The 23,206-nt window shown below is 42.0% G+C and overlaps 1 protein-coding gene across 3 annotated transcripts in view; it reads right to left on the reverse strand.

The window, feature by feature from the left end:
* The window catches only part of ARHGAP32 (Rho GTPase activating protein 32), a 318,906-nt gene that overhangs the window by 238,045 nt on the left and 57,655 nt on the right, over positions 1–23,206 (reverse strand). The window lies entirely within an intron of this gene.

Consider the following 23,206-nt stretch of genomic DNA (forward strand, 5'->3'; position numbering starts at 1 on the left):
TCTGAGCCAAGCTGCCCTCCAGGATTTGGGTTGGACAGCACAGTCTCCTGTCACTGATGCAGCACTATCACACGTCCCCCTGCAAAGGGAAGTGCAACAGCAAGAATGCAGAACCAGGAATGAGAAACGGCTGGCAGAAGGAGGACAGATGCCCCACTCCCCACCCCCTTGCAGACCAGGAAAGGGAGTGCAAAATCAAAGACAACAGGAGAACTATGGCTTCTGGAACAATAAAGGAGCAGCTATACAAAGTGCACAGGAAAGGACTGGAGACCCAGGAACCAGCTTCCACCTTCACTGCAACAAGCCAGAAAACAGATGCAATGGACGAATGGATGAGTAACAATCAGTAAACACTACTAAAATCACTGAGCGAATTATCTAAACCACAAAGCATCTAAATTAATAGTATTCTACTTTCTAACATTACAAAGTATACTTTAAACATTAAAGTTCATCTCGCTGTCAAAATTCAAAACTAATTTACCAGCAAATCGTGTCACTGAACCTACAAAACAAATTCTCAATGTATTTCTCTATTCTCCACTACCAACACAGTTCAACTCATCATCATCTTTCACATGGAGTAGCAGCAGCTTCTATTTGATCTCCTTATTTCTATTAACTTTAAGTAAAATCATATCACTCTCCCATTTAAATTTCTCCATGGTATCTCCATGCTGTGGCCCCTGCCTACCTCTCTCACTTCCCTCCTGGCACACAGCATTGGAATCCCAAAGCTCTCTTGTCCCTGCAACAACAAACTCGGTTCATTCCTTCCCCAGGCCTAATGAACTCCCTGTTCCCTCAAGTTAGGGCCCAGATGTTGACCCAGGTGGGTTTTCATCAAGGTCAGCTCACATATTTCTCTCTAGCTAAGGCCTTGCAGGACCACAATAACCAAAACCCAACCAACCTCCCTGCATAGTCTTTACCTCTAACAGAAACAATGTTTTATGCAGTCAAGACTATAATGCAAAAGCTTGAAGGTCTAACAGTAAGCACAAGTTTAAAAAAACAGAATACTAGATGGTCCTGGAAAAAATAAGTATTGAAGGAAGCACTTTCCATACTGATAAGGTATTATATATAATTAAAAATTTTCCCAAGGTACAGAACAAAAATTAGAACTTGAAAGCTTGAGGCTGGCGCTGTGGTGTAGCAGGTAAAGCCACTGCCTACAATGCTAGCATCCCATATGGATGCCAGTTCGAGACCTGGCTGCTCCACTTCTTGATATAGCTCTTTGCTATGGCCTGAAAAAGCAATGGAAGATGACCCAAGTCCTTGGGCCCCTGCACCTACGTGGGAGACCTGGAAGAAGCTCCTGGCTCCTGGCATTGCAGCTTTTTGGGGAGTGAATCAGTGGGAGGAAGACCTTTCTCTCTCTCTCTCTCTCTCTCTCTCTCTCTCTCTCTCTCTCACTCTTTCTCTCTCTCTCAGTAGCTCTGCCTTAAGTAAATCTTCAGACAAAAGAAAGAAAGAAAATGTGAATCTCATCTCTTCCTCAAACTCTATTTAACATGCTACCATTTCTGTTGAAAGGAGGGAAAAGAAAAAACACTCACACATATATGCATAATTTTGTATATATACACATGTGTATACAAATAGTAACTGCATATACATACTTGAAAAGCCCTAAAATATCTCTTGATACACAGGCAGTGAATACTTTAAACTCTTCCATTTCTTATGCATTTAAAACCATCTGAATGTATTAACTATTCAAATATAACTTGAAATTTTAAGAGACTATAATTTAGAAATATTCTTAAGAGCACTGATGATTTTAATGGGTTCTTTTTTCAAACAGACACTATTAAAAGTTGGCTATTCTTACCATCTCAATTCTGCACACTCACAACCCAGATGACAAAAATACTGTCAGCAGAAAAAGAATGCATTGTTCAACTGGTCTTATTTTAAACTTTCAAAAATGTTAAATTAGGTTTCACCAAGTGAGATCTATTTTCACATTTGGGACACTACATTTCTTATCTGTGTGTAAATATGAGTTATTCCAGCTTGGAAAACATACACTGTTAGCAAAACCATACAATTATCCAGCATCATCTCATGCCCACCTTTTGAATCACTAGTATTTGTGTGTGTGTGTGGTTTCTTAAATTTTACTTAATTTTATTTGAGAGGCAGAAACAGAAAGAAAGTGAGCACCAATCCACTGGTACACTCCCTAAAACGTCCCTTAAGGCCAGTGCTGGACCAGGCTGAAGCTAGGAGCAGAAGACATAATCTAGGTCTCTGTCTCCCATGCTGGTGGCAGCAACACAATCACTTGAGTCTTCACCACTGTATCCCAGAGTCTACATTAGCAGGAGGCTGCAGTCGGGAGCCTGGGCCTGGAATTGAACCCAGGTATGCTAATGTGGAACACGAGCATCTTAACTGATAGGCTAAACCCACACCAACAGTTTCTATTTTTAAATGGAAAAACATTGGCCTTACTTGCTTTTTTATAACAATTTGGGGGTTTGGTGGCCAGCATCATTGCATAGCAAGCTGAGTCGTTGCCTATGATTACCAGCATCCCATCTGAGTGCCATTTCACATCCCAGCTACACTACTTCCAATCCACATTCCTGCTAATGAGCCTGGGAAAGCAGTGGAAGATGAACCAAGTGCTTTGGCCTCTGCCACTCAGGTGGGAGACCTGGATGGAATTCTGGCTTCAGACTAGCTCAGTCCTGACAATTATGGCCACTTGGGGAGTGAGCCAGCACACAGAACAGCAGATAGAAGATCTCTCTCTCTCTCTCTCTCTCCCTTTCAAATAAATACAAATAAATAAATCTTTTTTTAAAAAAATAGTAGGATGGTTTTATTTCTTAGTGCCAGGTAACTTAGTACTTATCTGTGAAATTACCTGTAGTTTCCTTTGTATACCCAACTACATACTATAAAAAGGTATGTGTTCTAAAATGAAATGGTGAGGGTTGGAGTCTGGCACTGTGGTTAATTTTCTGCCTGGCACACCTGCATCCCATATCACCATATCAGAGCGCCTGGATCCACAGGCTCAGTTCCCTTTTTTACTCCAGCATTCTGCTAATGTGTACCCTGGAAGGCAGCAGGTGATGGCTCAAGTAATTAGGTCCCTAACACCCACTTGGGAGAATTGGATTGCTTCTGGCTACTGGCTTCCACCTGGCCCAGTCTCAGGAATTTGGGGAATGAATCAGCAGATGGAAGATCTGAATCTCTTCATCTTTCAAATAAATAAAAACAAATAGTCTTAAAAGTAAATTGCTGGCCATGGTTCTGGATATAGGGCATTTCAAGCTACTGAATTTCAAACTGAATAGTTAAATAAAAAGCTAGCCATCTTCATGCTACTTCTCAATATGGAAGTCCTTGGCAGGTGTGCCAAAAAAATACAAAATTTAAAATGAAACATCTTCCTGGTGGATCAATATCAAATGTTGCTATATTTACACAAAATTCACTATGTTACACTATACATACTGCAAACATTATGTGGATTTTTTTTTTTAAAGATTTATTTGAGAGGTAGAGTTACAGAGGGTGAGAGGGAGAGACAGAGAGAAAGGTCTTCCTTCTGTTGGTTCACTCCCCAAATGGCCACAATGACCGGAGCTGAGCCAATCCAAAGCCAGGAGCCAGGTGCTTCTTCCTGGTCTCCGATGCAGGTGCAGGGGCCCAAGCACTTGGGCCATCTTCTACTACTTTCCCAAGCCACCACAGAGAGCTAAATTGGAAGAGGAGCAGGCGGGACTAGAACCGGCACCCATATGGGATGCCGGCGCCACAGGCGGAGGATTAACCTATTGCACCATGGCGCCAGCCTCCATTACGTAGATTTTTAAAAAATATGAAGGGGCCATCACTGCAGCGTAGTAGGTTAAGCCTCTGCCTGCAGCACCAGCATTCCATATGGGCACCAGTTCCAAGTCCCAGCTACTCCACTTACAATCCAGCTCTCTGCTAATGTGCCGGGGAAAGCAGCGGAAGATGGCCCACACGCTTGGGCCTCTGCACCCACATGGGAGACCCAGAAGAAACTGCAGGCTTCGGATCAGCCCAGCTCCGACCACTGCAACCATCTGGAGAGTGAGCCAGTAAACAGAACACCTCTCTGTCTCTCTCTTTGTCTGTAATTCTGCCTCTCAAATAAATAAATCTTTTAAAAAACTGAAATATCTGGGTGCAAACTGATGAAATCTTTACTTAATATATACTAAATCGATCTTCTGTATATAAAGATAATTGAAAATGAATCTTGATGTGAATGGAATGGGAGAGAGAGCAGGAGATGGGAGGGTTGCAGGTGGGAGGGAAATTATGGGGGGGGGGGGCATTGTAATCCATAAACTGTACTTTGGAAATTTATATTTACTAAATAAAAGTTAAAAAATAAAATGAAAAAAAAAAACTATGAAATATCAATAAAAGCATACGTACTTATTTCACACATCTGACATTATGTGTAGCCACACAGAAAATTTGTAACTTTTACATCTATTTTGGCAAATATATATACAAGTAAAAAATGGGATTCTTGGCCAGTGCTGTGGCACAGTGGGTTAAAGCCCTAGCCTTAAGTGCCAGCATCCCATATGGGTGCTGGTTCGAGTCCTGGCTGCTCCTCTTCTGATCCAGCTCTCTGCTATGGCCTGGGAAAGCAGTAGAAGATGGCCCAAGTCCTTGGGCCCCTGCACCCACATGGAAGATCAGGAAGAAGCTCCCAGCTCATGGCTTTGGATAAGCACAGCTTCAGCTGTTGCGACCATTTGGGGAGTGAACTGCGGATGGAAGACCTCTCTCTCTCTCTCTGTAACTCTGTCTTTCAAATAAATAAAATAAATCTTTTTTTTAAAAAAAAAGAAAAAAAGAAAGAAAATGGGATTCTGCTTACAAGGTCTCTGTTCTCAGTGCCTTAAAAACAACACTGGTGGCCAGCGCCGCGGCTCACTAGGCTAATCCTCTGCCTTGTGGCGCCGGCACACCGGGTTCTAGTCCCAGTCGGGGTGCTGGATTCTGTCCCAGTTGCCCCTCTTCCAGGCCAGCTCTCTGCTGTGGCCAGGGAAGGCAGTGGAGGATGGCCCAAGTGCTTGGGCCCTGCACCCCATGGGAGACCAGGAGAAGTACCTGGCTCCTGCCATTGGATCAGCGCTGTGTGCCGGCCGCAGTGTGCCGGCCGCAGAGGCCATTGGAGGGTGAACCAACGGCAAAGGAAGACCTTTCTCTCTGTCTCTCTCTCTTACTGTCCACTCTGCCTGTCAAAAAAAAAAAAAAATTGGTGATCATCCAATTTCATAATTATACCTCTATATTTATACCTGCAATAAAACAATGATAACTTCACACAAATAATACACACACATAAAACCTACATCCTGCAAAAAGCCTGCATTGCCACTTTTATTTCTTTCAATTTTTATCAAATGCCTTTTTCTAAGAAAACACTGGTTTCTACTTGCTAGACTGCTTTCCTTGCTACCATTTTCTAGGACTCTGTCATTTTCCACCATACAGAAACCCAAATGTACTTCAGGACCAATGGCTTCTGTTAGAATATTCCTGTGTGCAGTACTTGAAAGGGCAAAAGATTAGAAGGATCAAGCACAAGAGGACTTAAAAAAATTTGTGGAATTCAGAATTAAAAAGTAAGTTTATTTTGTTGTAAATAATTTTTAAATCCATGCATAATTTTTTTCAAAATGCACATTTTCCAAAAGAACACTTCTCATGTATGGGGTTCAAAATTTTTTGCCCCAAATATACTTGTCTTTGTTCAATTTTTATTAATGTTCATTTTATTTGAATGACAAAGATACTGAGAAAGATCTTCCACTCAATGATTCACTTCCCAATGTCCACAAGAGCCAGATCTTGGCCAGGCCAAACCCAGAAGCCAAAAACTCAATCAGGATCTCCCACCCGAGTGGCAGGAACCTAAGCACTTGAGCCATCATGCTGCCTCCCAGGATATGACTTAGCGGGAAGAAGAGCTGCATGGACTTGAACCAGACACTCCAATACGGGGTGTAGGTGCCCCAAGCAGCAACTTAACCTCAGTGCCAAATGCCTGTCCCTATTTTTATTTAATCTCATTTGCCACCAACTTTTTGAAATACCCTATACTTACATTTAAATTTTCACAAAACTGTAATGGCAATTTGCAAAGTTCTAAAAAGGACATTTCTGTTTATTATAAAGACTTTCAGATTAGCTACCCCATCAGGTATTTTCTAAATGTCCATTCTGTTTCTTTACCTACCAACTCTCAGTACCCACATCTCTTTTCCTTTCTCTTCACAGCTAGAGTGGAGAGGTGTGTACCTCAAGAAAGAGCCAAAGGAAATTTCTGAGGAAGGGCGTTTGTCCTAGCAGTTAAGATATCTGCATCCCAGATGGGAATACCTGGGTTTGAGTTCTGGCTGTAGCAAGATTAAGTTTCCGGGCTCCCAGCTTTAGTTATGTCCAGTCCAGCAGCTGCAGGCATTTAGAAAGTGAACTAGCAAATGGAATATCTCAATCTTTCTCTGTCTCTGTATCTCTCTACTTACCAAGTAATAATCTTTTTTAAAAGTTTGAGTGTTTTCTGTAGGTAATGACAATAATACTGCTAATTTCTATATCAAATAAGTTGTAAACAACTGTATTTTTAAATTTATCATTATTGCAGCATGGTTTTTATTAGGCCACTATGTACATCTTATTGCACTCTTAATTCATATTCAGAGCAACTGGGAGAAATAATCTTTCTCTTATTGTTGCTTCTTGGTTCATTAAAATCTGTATTTCATAGCATTTACCTCAGTTGAGAAATGTAAAATGATAAAGGCATCTGAGGAGTAAAACTACACCATAAAATGTTAACAATAAATGGCTTCAAGATCGCCTAATAAAGCTAATATTTGCAACTCAAAAGAAGCGATTTGATTCTACTGAATCTCACAGTGCACATGGCTCACACTAATTTCAATGAAATGACCAATCACAAACCACAGTGTAATTTTAAAAAGCAGTTATAGGGCTGGCATTCTGGTGCAGCAGGTCAAAGCCCTGGCCTGAGGCGCTGGCATCCCATATGGGCGCTGGTTTGAGACCCTGCTGCTCCACTTCCAATCCAGCTCTCTGCTGTGGCCTGGGAAAGCAGCAGAAGATGGCCCAAGTCCTTGGGCCCCTGCACCCGCGTAGGAAACCTAGAAGAAGCTCCTGGCTCCTGGCTTCAGAATGGCACAGTTCCGTCCATTGCAGCCAATTGGGTACTGAATCATTGGATGGAAGACCTCTCTCTCTCTCTCTCTCTCTCTGCATCTCCTCTCTGTGTAACTCTGACTTTCAAATAAATAAATAAATCTTTAAAAAAAAAAAAAAAAAAGCTTGGTGTTGCACAGAGGGTTAAAGCCCTGGACTGAAGCGCCGACATCCTATAAGGGCACCGGTTCTAGTCCCAGCTGCTCCTCTTCTGATCCAGCTCTCTGCTATGGTCTGGGAAAGCAGTAGAAGATGGCTCAAGTCCTTGGGCCCCTGCACCCATGTGGGAAACTCGGAAGACGCTCCTGGCTCCTGGCTTCGGACTGGCACAGCTCCGGCCGTTGCGGCCAACTGGGGAGTGAACCAGAGGATGGAAGACCTCTCTGTCTCTACCTCTCTCTGCAACTCTGTCTTTCAAATAAATAAAATAAATCTTTAAGGAAAAAAAAAAGCAGTTGTAGAATTTCAAAAGTAACAAAACAAAATTTTTATAACCTTTAAAAGCATTAACTGTTAGCTATTCTAAACCCAATATAAATAATGTCATTTTTTCATATTAGTAAGTTCTAACCATTTTAAATAATTTATTAATTGAAAATGTATGTTTTAAAATAAAATTATAAAAATATGCATTTTGTATGGTTCCATTTCCATAATAAAACTAGAAGATCACTGAATTCCTATTCTTCAGGAATTATTTATTAAGAAATAACCTAATCTCATGACAACTGTATGGGTTTATATTTGTAATCTAATATTCTAAATCCCTTTAAAAAGTTGGAAATAAAACTATCAAAATACAAAAACACATGCAATTAGCAGTCCATAAAGTATACAATATATAAATGTATGATAAAATTTATAGTTACATAGAATGTAAATATAATATAGATGTTTATATAAAATAGGGATAAAAATAAGATACAACATAATAAAATAGGCAATATAAAATACATATTATCGACCATTTATTATATGCCAACTTTATGATACATTTTCATATTTAACTAATATACCAACTCTGTATCATAAATAGATAATACTATTCTCATTTTACTCACTAGAAAAACACAATCAAGAAAGGTTAAGAAGGAGCCAGAATTCAAACATAAGGATGACCAAATCCAAGACCTCTGTTTAATTCAGAAAGTCATACTAAGTTTCCAAATGACCTCAAATACCATCCTGCTGCCCATGTTTGGTTTTTTACTTAGTTTTTAAGTTTAATATACTTCTCTGATATTTAGGGTTTTTTTTTAGTTATTTTTATTAGTTTTAGTTTTTTTTATTATTTAGTTTAGTTTTTTTATTTAGTTATTTTTTTTACTGGGAAAGCAGAGAGAGAACTTCCATCTGTTGGCTCACACCCCAGTTGCCTGCCAATAGCTAGGGCCAGACCAAGTAGAAGCAAATAGCCAAGAACTCAATCCAGGGGCCTGCGCTATGGCATAGCAGTTAAGTCTGATAGAGACTCCAGGGGCTTCACTTCCGATCCAGCTCTCTGCTGCAGCCTAACAAAGCAGTGGAGGATGGCCCAAGTCCTTGTGCCCCTGCACCTGTGAAGGAGACCCAGATGAAGCTCCTAGTTCCTGATTTCGGACTGGCCCAGCTCCAGCAAATGTGGCCATCTGAGGAGTGAACCAGCAGATGGAAGACCTCTCTCTCTCTGATACTGCCTCTGCCTCTCTGAAACTCTACCTTTCAAATAAATGAATAAATCTTTAAGAAAAATTCTTTAAACCAATCCAAGTCTCCCACATGAGTGTCAAGGACCTAAATACTTCGGTCATCATCTGCTACCTCCCAGGCCCCATATTAGCAAGAAGCTAGAATTGGAGGCTGGTGTTGTGATCTAGCGGGTAAAGCTGTCCCCTGCAATGCGAGAATCCCATATGGGTGCAAGTGTTTGAGCCCCTGGCACACATGCAGGAAACCAGTGGAAGCTCCTGGCTTCAGTGTGGTCCAGTGTTGGCCACTGAGGCCATCTGGGAAGTGAACCAGCAGATGGAAGATCTCTCTCTCTGTCTTCTCTGTGCACGCTCGCTCACTCGCTCGCTCTCCCTCTCTAACTCTGTCTTCCAAATAAGTAATTAAAAAAAAAAAGGATTCAAAACTTCAACATAAATACTATAAAGCCTACAAACTGTAATTTTAAAAATAAACATACAAAATTAAGACCACACTATTGAGGCTGGTGTTGCGGCACAGCAGTTAAGCCACCACCTTCAATGCCGGCATCACATATGAACATCACTTCCAGACCAGGCTGCTCAACTTGTAATCCAGCTCCCTGGGACTACAGCCTATGATACACCTGGGAAAGTAGCCTAGGATGGCCCAAGTACTTGAGCCCTGCCATCCATCCATGTGGGAGGCCCACATGGAATTCTGGGTCCTTGAGCTCAACCTAGACCAGTCCCAGCCACTGCAAACATCTGAGGAGTAAACAAGAGGATGGAAGAGCTGTCTCTGTGTGTCTCTCTCTCTGTCTCTCTCAGTGTCTGTCTCTCTTATAATTATGCCTTGCAAATAAGTAAATAAATCTTTTTTTTTTTTTTTTAGAAAAAGAGCTAAAGGCTGGGGGTGTGCAGGGAAGTGGGAGGGATGGACCATACTATTAACCAAAGGACCACAAAATCAGTCAACTGATTAATAAATAAATTCACCAGAATCAACTTTTGCCAACCCTAAAGTTTATTATAATGTCATAAGCAAGAATATACAGCAAAAATTAAAGTTCTGAAGAGTATATTTTCTGTAACACAAAATACTAACTTATGATTGAAATCAAACTACAATCCTGTAGTTCCCTAGTTCTTCCTTTTTTTAAAGATTTTATGAGGCCAGCGCCGCGACTCACTTGGCTAATCCTCCGCCTGCAGCACAGGCACCCTGGGTTCTAGTCCCAGTCAGGGCGCCGGATTCTGTCCCGGTTGTTCCTCTTCCAGTCCAGCTCCCTGCTGTGGCCCAGGAAGGCAGTGGAGGATGGCCCACGTGCTTGGGCCCTGCACCCACATGGGAGACCAGGAGGAGGCACCTGGCTCCTGGGTTTAGATTGGCACAGCGCACCGGCCGTGGTGGCCATTTGGGGGGTGAACCAACGGAAGGAAGACCTTTCTCTCTGTTTCTCTGTCTAGCTCTGCCTGTCAAAAAAAAAAAAAAAAAAAAAAAAAAAAAAAAAAAAAGATTTTATGAGGCACTGACATTATGGCGTAGCAGCTAAAGCTGCCACCAACGATGCTGACATCCCATATGGGCACCGGTTCGAGTCCCAGTTGCTCTACTTCCAATCTAGCTCCCTACTAATGACCCAGGAACAGCACTGGAAGATGGCCTAAGTCCTTGAGCCCCTGCTCCCATGTGGGAGACCGGAAGAAGCCCCTGGCTCCTCCCTGGCCATTGTGATCATCTGGGGAGCAAACCAGCAGATCGAAGATCTCTCTCTGTCTCTGTCACTCTCTATAACTCTGCTATCTTAAGAGCTTACATTGTTGGCCAGCACTGTGGCATAGTAGGCTGGCCCTCCGCTTTTAGCGCCAGTATCCCATAAGGGCACTAGTTTATGTCCTGGCTGATCCTCTTCTGATTTGCCTCTCTGCTTATGGCCTGGGAAAGCAGTGAAGGATGGCCCAAGCGCTTGGGCCCCTGAATCCGCATGAGAGACCCAGAAGAAGCTCCTGGAGCCTGGTTTTGGATCGGCCCAGTTCTGGCCATTGCAGCTATTTGGGGAGCAAACCAGCAGATGGAAGACCTTTCTCTCTCTCTCTCTCTCTCTCTCTCTCTCTCTGTCTCTTCCCCTCAAATAAATAAATCAAATCTTAATTTTTTAAAAAAGAGCTTACACTGTAGAGAGAAAGACAACTGTTTTTATAGAATTACTTATTGGGGACTGTTAAGGGCTTTAAACATGTCAGAGAGTGGAGAATGCCCAGGTCTACTGCTCTAGACAGGACCATCAGAGAAAGCCTCTCTGATGACATGACTTGCAAACAGAAGTCTGAAAAAACTGCTGAGTAGCATATATCTAGGCATATGGACACACATGTGCAAATGCTGTGATGCAGGAGCACTCTTCTGGCCATGTGATGCAACAGAGCAGTGAGGATGAGTGGAGCAGTAGGTCAAAGGATTCCAAAAATAGGGCGGAATCATGTAGGTCTTTCCAATCAGTGCTGAAAAATCCCTGAAATGGGGAGCTACTGAGAGGTTTTTAGAAAAGAACGTGACCTCATTTATACATATTAGGAAGGATTAATCTGGCTGTTGTGAGACCAGGGCAAAAATCAAACAAGGAGACCAGTTGAGAGCTGTTGCATTAGTCAACAGATAATGGTAATTAACAACGGGATGGTAGCAATGGAGGTAGTAAGAAGTAGTCAACTTCTTAGACAATGGAGTTGGACAATTCAGTGGATGCAGGACAGAGGGGGAAAGAAAATAAAATCAATGTAGACCCCAGGGGTTTTGATAACCCAAGGTAATTTTCAATCTTCTCAACAACAGCTCTGAGTAACCCTGACTTCTCCTCTAGCTTGAATAAAATTAACTCACCCAAAAGCTCCCATTGTAGAGGCCAAAACATCAAAGGTTTATTTGCAGTTCCTGAAAACTTTGAGGACATAAAGCATGCCTTTGTTAAAGGATTCTTCCAATTTCTATATGCCCTCTCAGGAAAAATTCCCAACAACTAATCCAAGGAAAGGGGTACTTTTCACCTTTCTTGCCCATCCTCTTAGTTCTCATAATCCAGTAAGAAAAGAAAGTTGCACAATAAGAACACACTGAGTGAAAATCCACTGATAGTCATTTCTCCAATCAGTGACTTCAGAGGCAGTTGTAATCCAGAATGTAGGATCTAGGCAAAAGTGGGGGCCACAAGAGCAGACCAGGAACAATCGACTGTCTTGAGTCTGTAATCCCAAGGATGTTCCAGGACAGATTATCCCCCAACATTTACTCAGAGGGGGCCACATCACCACTGAGAAGGAAAGCCCAAGAGAAGAGCGAGCAGAGTTCTGAACATTCAGTGTGGGACCATGTGTTCTGCTTAGGCAGGAAGGGCCCTCCTGCTCCCCCTTTCTATATCCAGGCACTCACCTACTCCTGGCAAAGCACTTTGTGGGAAGCAGTTTCTTTAAGGAGCTACAGCTTCCTTTTGCCTCCTTCACTTGTCACAAGAAAGCTCTCCTTTGAGCATCTCCCATGGGTTAACAGTTTACTGGTCACTGTGCTCCACCACTACCACCACCACCTAGTTATAAGTATCAATAACAAGTGCCCTCATAGAAAAAAGGTTGATGCACAGACCGATGAGATTTAAAGTAAACAACTGCACTTGTAAGAATGTACTTTAGATGCATAAACATGTCCTTAATCAAAATTTAGATTCTTTTGAGAATCTAAAAAATGTTATCTTTACAGTAATGTTTTAAAATTTTATCTGAGAGGTACAGAAAGTTCCCATCCCTGTTTACTCCCCAAAGTACCACAATAGCTGCATCTAGAAGCCAGCAGATGGGAACACCACTCAGATCTCCCATGTGAATGCAGGAACCCAATACATAGGGCACCACCTGCTGCCTTCCAGAGTTTGCCTTAGTAGGAAGCTGGAGTTGGGAACTGATGCTCAGTAGCAAGCCCAGGTACACTGTGAGACATAAGCTAAACACCAGATCTATATTACACCGTTTACATAACGATACAAAATTATTCTGTGACCTTTTTACCTCTAGCCTATGCCCCATTCCAGATAATGAACACATTTCTGTGAGTACACACTCAATGTTAAGGCACATGCTAAGTAGTCTACTGCATAATCTCATTTACTCCCCACAGAAACTCTGGAAGGCAGATACTACGTTACCCCCATTTTGCAGATGACTCATTTCAGGATCGGTCAGATCACTCATATTACCTGAATGACAGAGCTAGGAGAGATTCCAAGACTAAACACAACTCATTCTCCTAACTACAATTACACTAACCACCTCTTAGTCCACCTAGAACAATCTTCCTAACATACAAATTGGATGATGTCAGTTCTGTCTAAAAAATAATACGTTAAAGTGCTTTCAACCGCAAACAAAATAAAGTCCAAACTCCATAGCACCTTAGGTTTTAGCATCATCTCCAATTAACCTCCTACTCCTACATTATTGACAACACAAACTGATAGAGACTCCAGGGACCCCTGGAATGGAAAGGAAGAAACATATGACATAATCCTCCAGGACCCCTGGGTAAGGAGAGGAGAGAAACATATAAAATATAACCTGTAGATGTTGCTGCATCCACACAACATCCTGCCCACCAAGCTTTTTGAGCATGCTCCTAATGTCTAACCATGTTAGGCCACTATTGATTGGCTCCTGGTCAAACCAATCACATTTAGGCTCTGCTAAGTCCCTAAATGATTCATGGCTCAATAGCATATACCTCAACCAATCAGGTTACCTTCCTCTTTTAGAAATGCCCAAAAAAACCCACAACAACAACAACAAAAATCAGAGCCAGTCTTTGGAAGCACCTGGGGGCAAGCAGGCCTCCAGGACAGGCAGCCTCCGGTAGGGCAGACCCTCCCCGCTGCCAGAGAGCTCCCTTCTGCTTCTTTCAATTAAAGTCCTTCCCTTTGCTCACTCCTTCCCTGTCTATGTGCCTCATTCTTCATGTTTAGGAGACAAAGGCAAGTAGAGAAGGAACATTGTTAACAAAGAAGACTGCAACACTCCTCCAAGAATCCAGCAAAGACAGACTATGACCCAACAGGGGAGAAGGCTGTAACACAGGAGAGTTGTAACACACATAGCTGCAACACACACAGCTGAAACACACACAGCTGTAGCACAAAGAGCTATCACAAGGGAGCTGGGTTGTTTCTAAAGAATCTGATGAAACAAAAAACTCTCCCACATTTCTTGGGGACAAGACACAGACATGAGCATCTGAAGCCACAGACTCCTCCTCCACTACTGCTGCAACACTGACACCAGAATTCCTGCGACAAAACTACTGGGCATTTTCCAAATGTGTTCTACACTATGCCACACCTGTCTACTCTCACATTAATCAAATCAAAACTGTTTATCCTGTGATAACAGAATCATCTTTCTAAAATCAAAATCAAAATTCTACTCTTCATCACAAGACTTTTTGTCAAAGCTTATAACACATACACAATTTTTTTTAAAAATATGCTCTTCCAGGGCAGGCATTTAGCATAGCAGTTAAGATGCCGCTTGGGACACAAGAATCCTGTTATCAGAGTGCCTGGACTTGAGTCACAGCTCCGCTTCCAAATCCAGTTTCCTTGTTATTGTGCATCCCACAATAGCAGTTGATGGTTCAAGTATTTGGGTCCATGCCACTCACGTGGGAGACATGAATTGATTTCCAGGCACCTGGCTTTAGCCAGGCCCATTCCCAATTGTTGTGGGCATTTGGGGAATGAACTAGTGGACAGGAGATCTCTGTCTGTCTCTGTCTCACAAATATATAAAATATTTTAAATGTTTAAAAATAAAATTAAAAGTTTTTTCTCACTTTGGAGAGCCTTTAACACTTTCTAACTTCTCAATTATCATTCTATCTTCTTTGTACAAACTTCTTCTCTCAACTCCAGACTACAAATTCCAAGGCCAGGACCACAGTTTGTAATCTTCACTTCCTACATATTAACTCCACATCAAATACCTGCAGCATTAAATTTGAGTAACACTGTAAGTTTAAAGATTGGATCCCACCTTCTCAATTATATCAAGTAATGGTTTTTATCTTAAAATTTGACTTTCAAGTAACCAAAACCTATCAAATAATTTAAACCAACATTTCTATACTGCAAGTGCCTTTCCCCATTTACAGTTGGTAACAGAAAGTCTTCATAATCAAACTCTCCCTTACTCAGAAAGGCACAAACACCAGCACTATATAAGTGCAAAAAAACAGACACAATTAAGTTCATGAAATATTTCTTCATAGATCTTTATTTTCTATGTGACCAAGAGTGTAGAATTTAGGGGCCAGCATGTGGTGCAGCATGGTAAGCAGCAACTTATGAAGCCGGCATCCTATATGGGAGTGCAGGTTCAAGTCCAGGCTGCTCTGCTACCAATTCAGTTCCCTACGAACGCACCTGGGAAATCAACAGAAGATCCAAGTACTTGGGTCCCTGTCACCCACATGGAATACCTTGATGTAGTTCCAGTCTCTTGGCTTCACCCTTTACCAGGCCCAGCCACTGTGGCCATTTGAGAAGTGAACCAGTGGACATAAGATCTTTCTCAGTCTCTCTCCCTCTCTTACTCTGTCACTCTGCCTGTAAAATATATAAATTTTTTTTCCAAAAATGTAGAATTTAGACAAAAGGAAGCCACTGGACTGGGACAGAGAAAATCAAGCAGTTCACTCTGGAGAGCTTATTGTTCAGTGAATGGTCTAGGAAAGTTTATTATCTTGTATTTAGCGGGAGCCAGACCACCACAGACTAGGAAGGCTACAAGAAACCAGTCTGAGTCAGAGTCTATTTTTCAGAGAATTTTCTAGGAAACCTTATCATCTTGCAACATTGTGTGCACACAGGGCCAGACCACCAGAGACAAGAAAAGCTGCCAAATTTCAAGTCTTAGATTTTTGAACACACCATAGTATGAAGATGTATACTGCAAACAGGAGGGACCTTCCGCTTCTCCTCTTTTCTTTATCCTGGACACTCCCCTAAACCCTGCTATAAAAGCCCTAGCAAATGGCTTTTTCAAAGAGGTAGTTTTTTTCTGGAAATGATACCTTCCCATTATCTCTTTTAACACAAGTCAAGAAAGCCTTTCTGAAGCAATTCCCATTTAAGGCTGATTATGTGGCAACACCCCAAGCAAAAGAACTCCTTGTGTCCACCAACTTAGCTCTCTTCACATGAGTAATACATTCTTGAAAACGCAGCTATATTAAAGAGTTAAAATAACAGCAACCCAGCTTTTCATAATAGTAAATAATTTTTTATCATATTAAAAACACAAAACTAAACTTGAAGCCACTAGGATTCATTAAGTACTATCAGAACTAACATCTTGAAATAGTACGACAGGGGCTGGCATTGTGGCGTAGTGGGTTATACCACTGCCTATGACACCAGCATCCCAAATGGGTGCCGGTTCAAGCCCAGGCTGCTCCACTTCCCATCCAGCTCCCTGCTAGTATGCCCGGGAAAGCAGCAGAGGACAGCCCAAGTGCTTAGGCCCCGGCAATGTGGGAGACCCACACTAGCCTCAGTGGTGATTACACAAATGTCTTGGTAAGGACGCAGCAGTCTACCATGATAAAGACTTTGGAGTCTGACTGCCTGAGATTCCAATTCCAATTCTAACCCATTTACTACCTATGTGAATATGAGGGGAAATTTCTGTGAAACTAAACTTCTTGGTATTCCACAAATGCAGCCCCATAATTTGCTGTCTCTGTAAATTCCTACTGATAATACCCTTCCATAACAGCAGGAACATCTCCAATCATTTCCTTTTCAATAGTTTTGCTCATGTATTCAATAAATTCCCATTCTACCTAATTTACCCTTCTCAAAGGACATTTATATTGCCTTATGGTAAAGCTATTTATGTTTGAATTATTCTTGAGGGCAAGGCTATCTTACTTATCTCTAAGACACACAACACAGGACCTAAGCAAGCATAAAATATTTTTAAATCAAGTAAGATGTAAGTAAGCTGATTATTTAATTCCTCCTCTTCCTTCTCCCAAGCTCCAAATGTTTGAGTGGGAAATTTATGCTTTCTTTTACATCTTTATGACTATACTCATTATATCATAAGAAATCACCGCATAAATCTTTTCTATCTTGTAATATGAACTGAAAAGGTTTGAGTCTGCAGAAGTCAATTTTGTATAAATTTTAAAGACATTTAAAAACAACATTTCAACAACAGAAGTACAAAGGGAAGGTCTTGGAGAAATCTCAGGAGCCAAGAGAGGACCATGTGCAGCTTAATTTAGCAGATAAAAAAATGGATAGAGGAGTGAGACATTCCTGAGTTTGAATTCTTTTTCTACTATTTACCAGCATTGCAGTTTGGGGCAAGTTATATAACTTCTTTCTTTATTTCCTCTCCATAAAATGGAAATCCTGGTACCTAAGAGTTGTAAGAAATAAATGAGATCATGTAAACAAAAAGCATGTATCAAATCTTGATACATATCTTACGTTCAACAAATGAACTTTAGGGGTATATCTGAATGTTGTGGCACAGAGGGTTAAGCCATTGCTTGGGATGCCCACACCCCATATTCGAGTGCTACTTTAAGTACCAGCTACTCCACTTCTGATACAGCTCCATATTAATGCACCTGGGAAAATCAGCAAAGATGACCCCAGTGCATGGGTTCCTGCCACGCACTAAACCCAAGGTACTGCCTCTCTAGAAAAGATAAAACAAAACAGTATTCAACAATGTCCAAATGAATTTAAATAATGTCAAGGGGCCGGCACTGTGATGCAGAGGGTTAGCCTCCTGGCCTGAAATGCCGGCATCCCATATGGGCGCTGGTTCCAGTCCCGGCTGCTCCTCTTCTGATCCAGCTCTCTGCTATGGCCTGGGAAAGCGTTAGAAGATGGCCCAAGTGCTTGGGCCCCTGCACCCGCGTGGGAGACCCAGAAAAGGCTTCCAGCTTCAGCCTGGCCCAGCCCCAGCTGTTGCATTCACTTAGGGAGTGAACCAGTAAACTGAGACCTCTCTGTCTCTCAGCTTTTCAAATAAATAAAATAAATCTTTTAAAAAAATAAATAATGTTCACAACTCACACCCAGTAACAGCACACACACACACACACACACACACTCACAGTCTTCCACTCACAACTTCATTCATTTCAATGACTTCATCTATACCTCCACATGCAAGACTTACAAATAAATTCTATAGCAACCTAATTCCTCAACTTCCAACTCCACAATGTCAACTGTGCCCTATATGGACCAGTTGGATGTTACACTGCCAATTCAAACAAGTCGAATATAAAGCATCATTTGCCATATACACTAACTCATCTTCTTTATTTCCCGAATGCACATTAAGAACAGAAAGCATATTATATCCCCAAGTCACTCAGGTTCAAAACCCAAAAGTTGGGACTGGCATTGTGGCATACTGGGTAAAGCTACCACATGCAACTCTAGCACCCCATATGGGAGCCAGTTCAAGACCCATCAGCTCCATTTCCAATCCAGCTCCTTGCTAATGTGCCTGGGAAAGCAGCAGAAGATGGCCCAAGTACTTGGGCCCCTGCACCCACATGGGAGACCCAGAAGATGATCCTGACTCCTGTCTTCAGCCTGGCCAAGCCCTAGCCATTGCAGGATATGGGGAGTGAACCATCGGATAGAAGATTTCTCTCTGTCTGTCTCTTCCTCTCTCTGTGTAACTCTTTCAAATAAATAAATAAATAAATATTCAAAAAAAAGATGCAAAAGTTATCTTTAACCTCTCTCTCCCTTACTCCATATATAAAGCTAACAAGTCTTTATCCCATCTGTGTAATGCATCTCAAAATCTACTCTACCTTCCTGTCCCACAAATACCACAATCCTTTCAGTCTTCATTATATATGTCCTGAAATACCACTAGTGATCATACATCAAGTGAATGTGAGTATGACACAGTGCTGTCCTAAGTACAAAGCATAAAACATGTAAAGGAAGGGGTCAACAAACGTTTCTAAATGGACAGGGGGAAAGAACATCTCATCTCTCCCACCTCCAACAAATCATTTTGCAGAGTTCCCCAATCTTCCTAACACACAGTTCTTTTCTATCACAAGAGCCTTCTCTAGCCTGGCATCCAAATCATTCAAATGCGAGGACACTACGCTCAGCCTTCTCTCTCTCAATTCTACTCAATTAGATCTACCCTTCATTTTCCCACTGCTGTCTGTCTCAGGTGCCCATGAAAAGCTATCCTCCATAGTTCTATCTCTCAGAATTCAATTTATCCTTCCAAGTTCAACAAACACATCAACTTCTCAACCCCATCCACCTCTGCTGTCCTGAGGCGGGGTTCTCCCAGCTCTTTGTAACTTCCTGTGTCACCACTTTGTTATCATGTTTCACAATATATTGTTTTTATCACCAAATGAATTTTGAGTTATTTAAAAAATTATTTATTGGCCAGTGCCACAGCTCACTTGGCTAATCCTCCGCCTGCGGCGCCGGGGAGCCGGATTCTGTCCCAGTTGCTTCTCTTCCAGGCCAGCTCTCTGCTGTGGCCCGGGAAGGCAGTGGAGGATGGCCCAAGTGCTTGGGCCCTGCACCCGCATGGGAGACCAGGAAGAAGCACCTGGCTCCTGGCTTTGGATCGGTGCAGCGCGCCGGCCATAGCAGCCATTTGGGGGGTGAACCAACAGAAAGGGAAGACCTTTCTCGCTGTCTCTCTCTCACTGTCTAACTCTGGCTGTCAAAAAAATTATTTATTTATTTGAAAGGCAGAATTAAAGAGAAAGGGAGAAACAGAGAGAAACCTTCCATATGCTGGATCACTCCCCAAATGGCCAAAATAGCCAGAGCTAAGCAGGCCCAAAGGCAGGAGCCAGGAGCTTCTTCCAAGTCTGCCAAATGGATAGCATTTACCCAGGGACTTGGGCCATTTTCTACTGCTCTCCCAGGCACATTAGCAGAGAGCTGGATCAGAAGCAGAGCAGCAGGGACTCAAATCGGTGCCCATATAATGGGATCCTGGCATCCCAGGCGGCAGCTTTACCTGCCACGCCACAATGGCAGCCCCAAGTTTAAAGTTCTTTATGAACAAGAACAACAATTTTTTTATCTCCCATTGCCCCTAATTATAACATCTCACATAATAACAAGGAATTTCCTTGTAGCGCCTCACATTTCCTCAGGAAATAAGACCTTAGCATCAATAATTTTAAAAAAAATGAACAGCAGTAGCCTCCAATTTGAGTGTTTTATAGATGACAGACACTATTCTAAGAATTAGACACAGTCAATTTTATTTATTCTTCACAGCAACTCTTTGGCAAAAGTAATGCAGGGGGCATATCCCTAATCAGTCAGGGGTAAGGAACCTCTTCTCTGTCAAGAGCCATTTGAGGGCCATACAAAACTATGAACTTAAAAATTAAACTGCTATAAATTTATTGAATTTCAAGTCCTGGCTGCAGATGCCTTGGCAGGGCCAGACCAAATGATTTTGCAGGCCTTATTAAGCCCATGGGTGTGGAGTTCCCCACTCGTGCTTTATCTGAAATGTTTGGGACCAGAAGTCTTTCAGATTGTTCATGTTCTGGGATATTTGCATATACTTAATGATATATCTTAGGATGGAACCCAATCTAACTATGAAATTTATTTGTCTCATATTACACAAAGACTGAAGATAATTTCAGACAGTATTTTTAGTGCATCTGTGTTTTGACTGAAACCCACCAGTTCAGGTCAGGTGTGGAATTTTCCACTTGTGGCATCATGCTATCATTCAAAAAGTTTCAGATTTTGGAGCATTGGATTTCAGATTTTTAGATTAGGTAAAGTCAACCTATATTATCATCTACATTTTACAGATAAGAAAGTGGAGGCAAGGATAATTACTTTACTGGAGGTTTAACACTATTTTTCAATTGTATAAATAATTCTGCAATTGGCATCTTTGTATACAAAGTTAGGTTAGTCCCTTAGTTCATTGGATTAGTTCATTAGACAAAAATTATAACATTGTATAGATGGTTATTCATATCTAATTTTTAAATGTTTTCTAAAGGGTCCAGCGCTATGGTACAGCAGGTTAAAGCCCTGGTCTGCAGTGCCAGCATCCCATACGGGCACCAGTTCAAGTTCCGGCTGCTCCACTTCCGATTCAGCTCTCTGCTATGGCCTGGGAAAGCACTAGAAGTTGGTCCAAGTGCTTGGGCCCCTGCACCCACTTGGGATACCCAGAAGAAGCTTCAGGATTCTGGCTTAGGATCCTGGCTTCTCTTTTTTTTTTTTTTTTAAACAGGCAGAGTGGACAGTGAGAGCGAGACACAGAGAGAAAAGTCTTCCTTTACCATTGGTTCACCCTTCACTGGCCGCTGCGGCCGGTGCGCTGATCTGAAGCCAGGAGCCAGGTGCTTCTCCTGGTCTCCCATGGGGTGCAGAGCCCAAGCACTTGGGCCATCCTCCACTGCCTTCCCGGGACACAGCAGGGAGCTGGACTGGAAGAGGAGCAACCGGGACAGAATCTGGCAACCCGACCGGGACTAGAACCTGGGGTCCGGCGCCACAGGCAGAGGATTAGCTTAGTGAGCTGCGGCACTGGCCAGGATCCTGGCTTCTGATCAGCCCAGCTCCAGCTGTTGTGGCCATTTGGAGAATGAGCAGATGGAAGACCTTCTCTCTCTCTCTGTTTCTCTCTGTCTCTGTCTCTCTCTCTGCCTCTTTGTAACTCTGCCTTTCAAATAAGTAAATCTTAAAAAAAAAAAGTTTCCTAAAAAGATTAACTATTTGATAAAGCCACCAACATGAGGTTGACAATTTTTACTGCCTTCTCATTAGCTATATGCATCACCATTATTTTCTCATTCCAGTACAAGTAGACAAAAGATGAAATGCAAAGTTTCTAGATCTTAAGTAACTGTGTTCTACTGGTAAGGCTTATTGCCAGTGTTTTGGGTAATCACTGCCTTTGTTATAAACAATGTTTTAAGAAATATCATGCAAATAATAATTTATTAGAAATTATTTCATTATATTTAGACAGTTCATGGGAAATTAAGTACTTAATCTATTCAGATATTCATGAACCTCTGACAATATTCCAGTCTTCTTACAATACACCAGGATTATGTGTGCTTCTAGTCCTTGGGTAAAAATCAGTAAATACAATTCCTGCCTTCAAGTGGATCATGTTTTTAGAACATCAGCATCATCTTGAGCCCTGAAAAGCTGATTAATGGATCAGAAACCAATTAAAGAGGGAGTCCTTTCCAAGTTCACTGTAACACTGATTCTTACCAAAACTGTTCCAACTTTCATACAAAGAAAAAACCCACTTGTAACAGAACTAATGAGGGGTCAAAAAAGTTCAACAAAGCATTATCAAATAAGAGACTCCAAAAATAAACATCTGCAACTAGAAAAGACAACAGGAGCTGGTGCTGTGACATTCAGGGTAAAAGCCGCTGCCTGCGATGCTGGCATCCCATACGTGCACCAGTTCAAGCCCTGGCTGTCCCACTTCCAATCTAGCCCTCTGCTAAATGCTTGGGGAAAGTAGCATAAGATGACTCAAGTGTTTGGGCCCCTTTACCCACATGAAAGATCTAGATAAAGCCCCTGGCTCTGGGCTTTGGCCTGGCCCAGCCCTGTTCATTGTAGCCATTTGGGTAGTGAACCAGTAGGTGGAAGACCTTTCTCTCTGTCTCTCCCTCTTTCTCTCTGTAACTCTGCCTTTCAAATAAATAAATCAATCTTTAAGAAAGGGAGAGAAACAAAAGGCTACAGCTGGAGCAAAACAATCTATAAAAAAGTCTGTGTGCCATGTGCACACAGACTTAGACCATTAAAGCTGAAGCCATTAAAATAACAGGATCCATCAATGATGTACAAAGTAAGGAAGAAAGAGGGGGCAGACACTGAGGTACATGGGTTAGGCTGCTGCTTGCAACATTTACATCCCTATCAGAGTGCCAGTTCCACTGCTGCCTACTCTGCTTTCATTCCAGCTTCCTGCTAATGCAGCCAGGGAGGCAGCAGATGATGACCCAAGTGCTTAGGCCAGATATCAACCTCTCCTCCTCTCCCTCTGTCTCTCTCTGTGGCCCTGCCTTTCAAGTACATGAAAAATAAACATTTAACAAAAAAGAAGATACAATTTTAAGATTTATTTTTTTATTTGAAAGGCACAGCCATGGAGAGGGAGAGACAGAGACAGAGAGAGATATTGCAAACACTGATTCACTCCCTAAATGGCCA

The sequence above is a fragment of the Oryctolagus cuniculus genome, chromosome 1 (assembly GCF_051225735.1).
Source record: "Oryctolagus cuniculus isolate XC-2025 breed Fujian yellow rabbit chromosome 1, ASM5122573v1, whole genome shotgun sequence".
In the NCBI taxonomy this organism is placed as follows: domain Eukaryota; kingdom Metazoa; phylum Chordata; class Mammalia; order Lagomorpha; family Leporidae; genus Oryctolagus; species Oryctolagus cuniculus.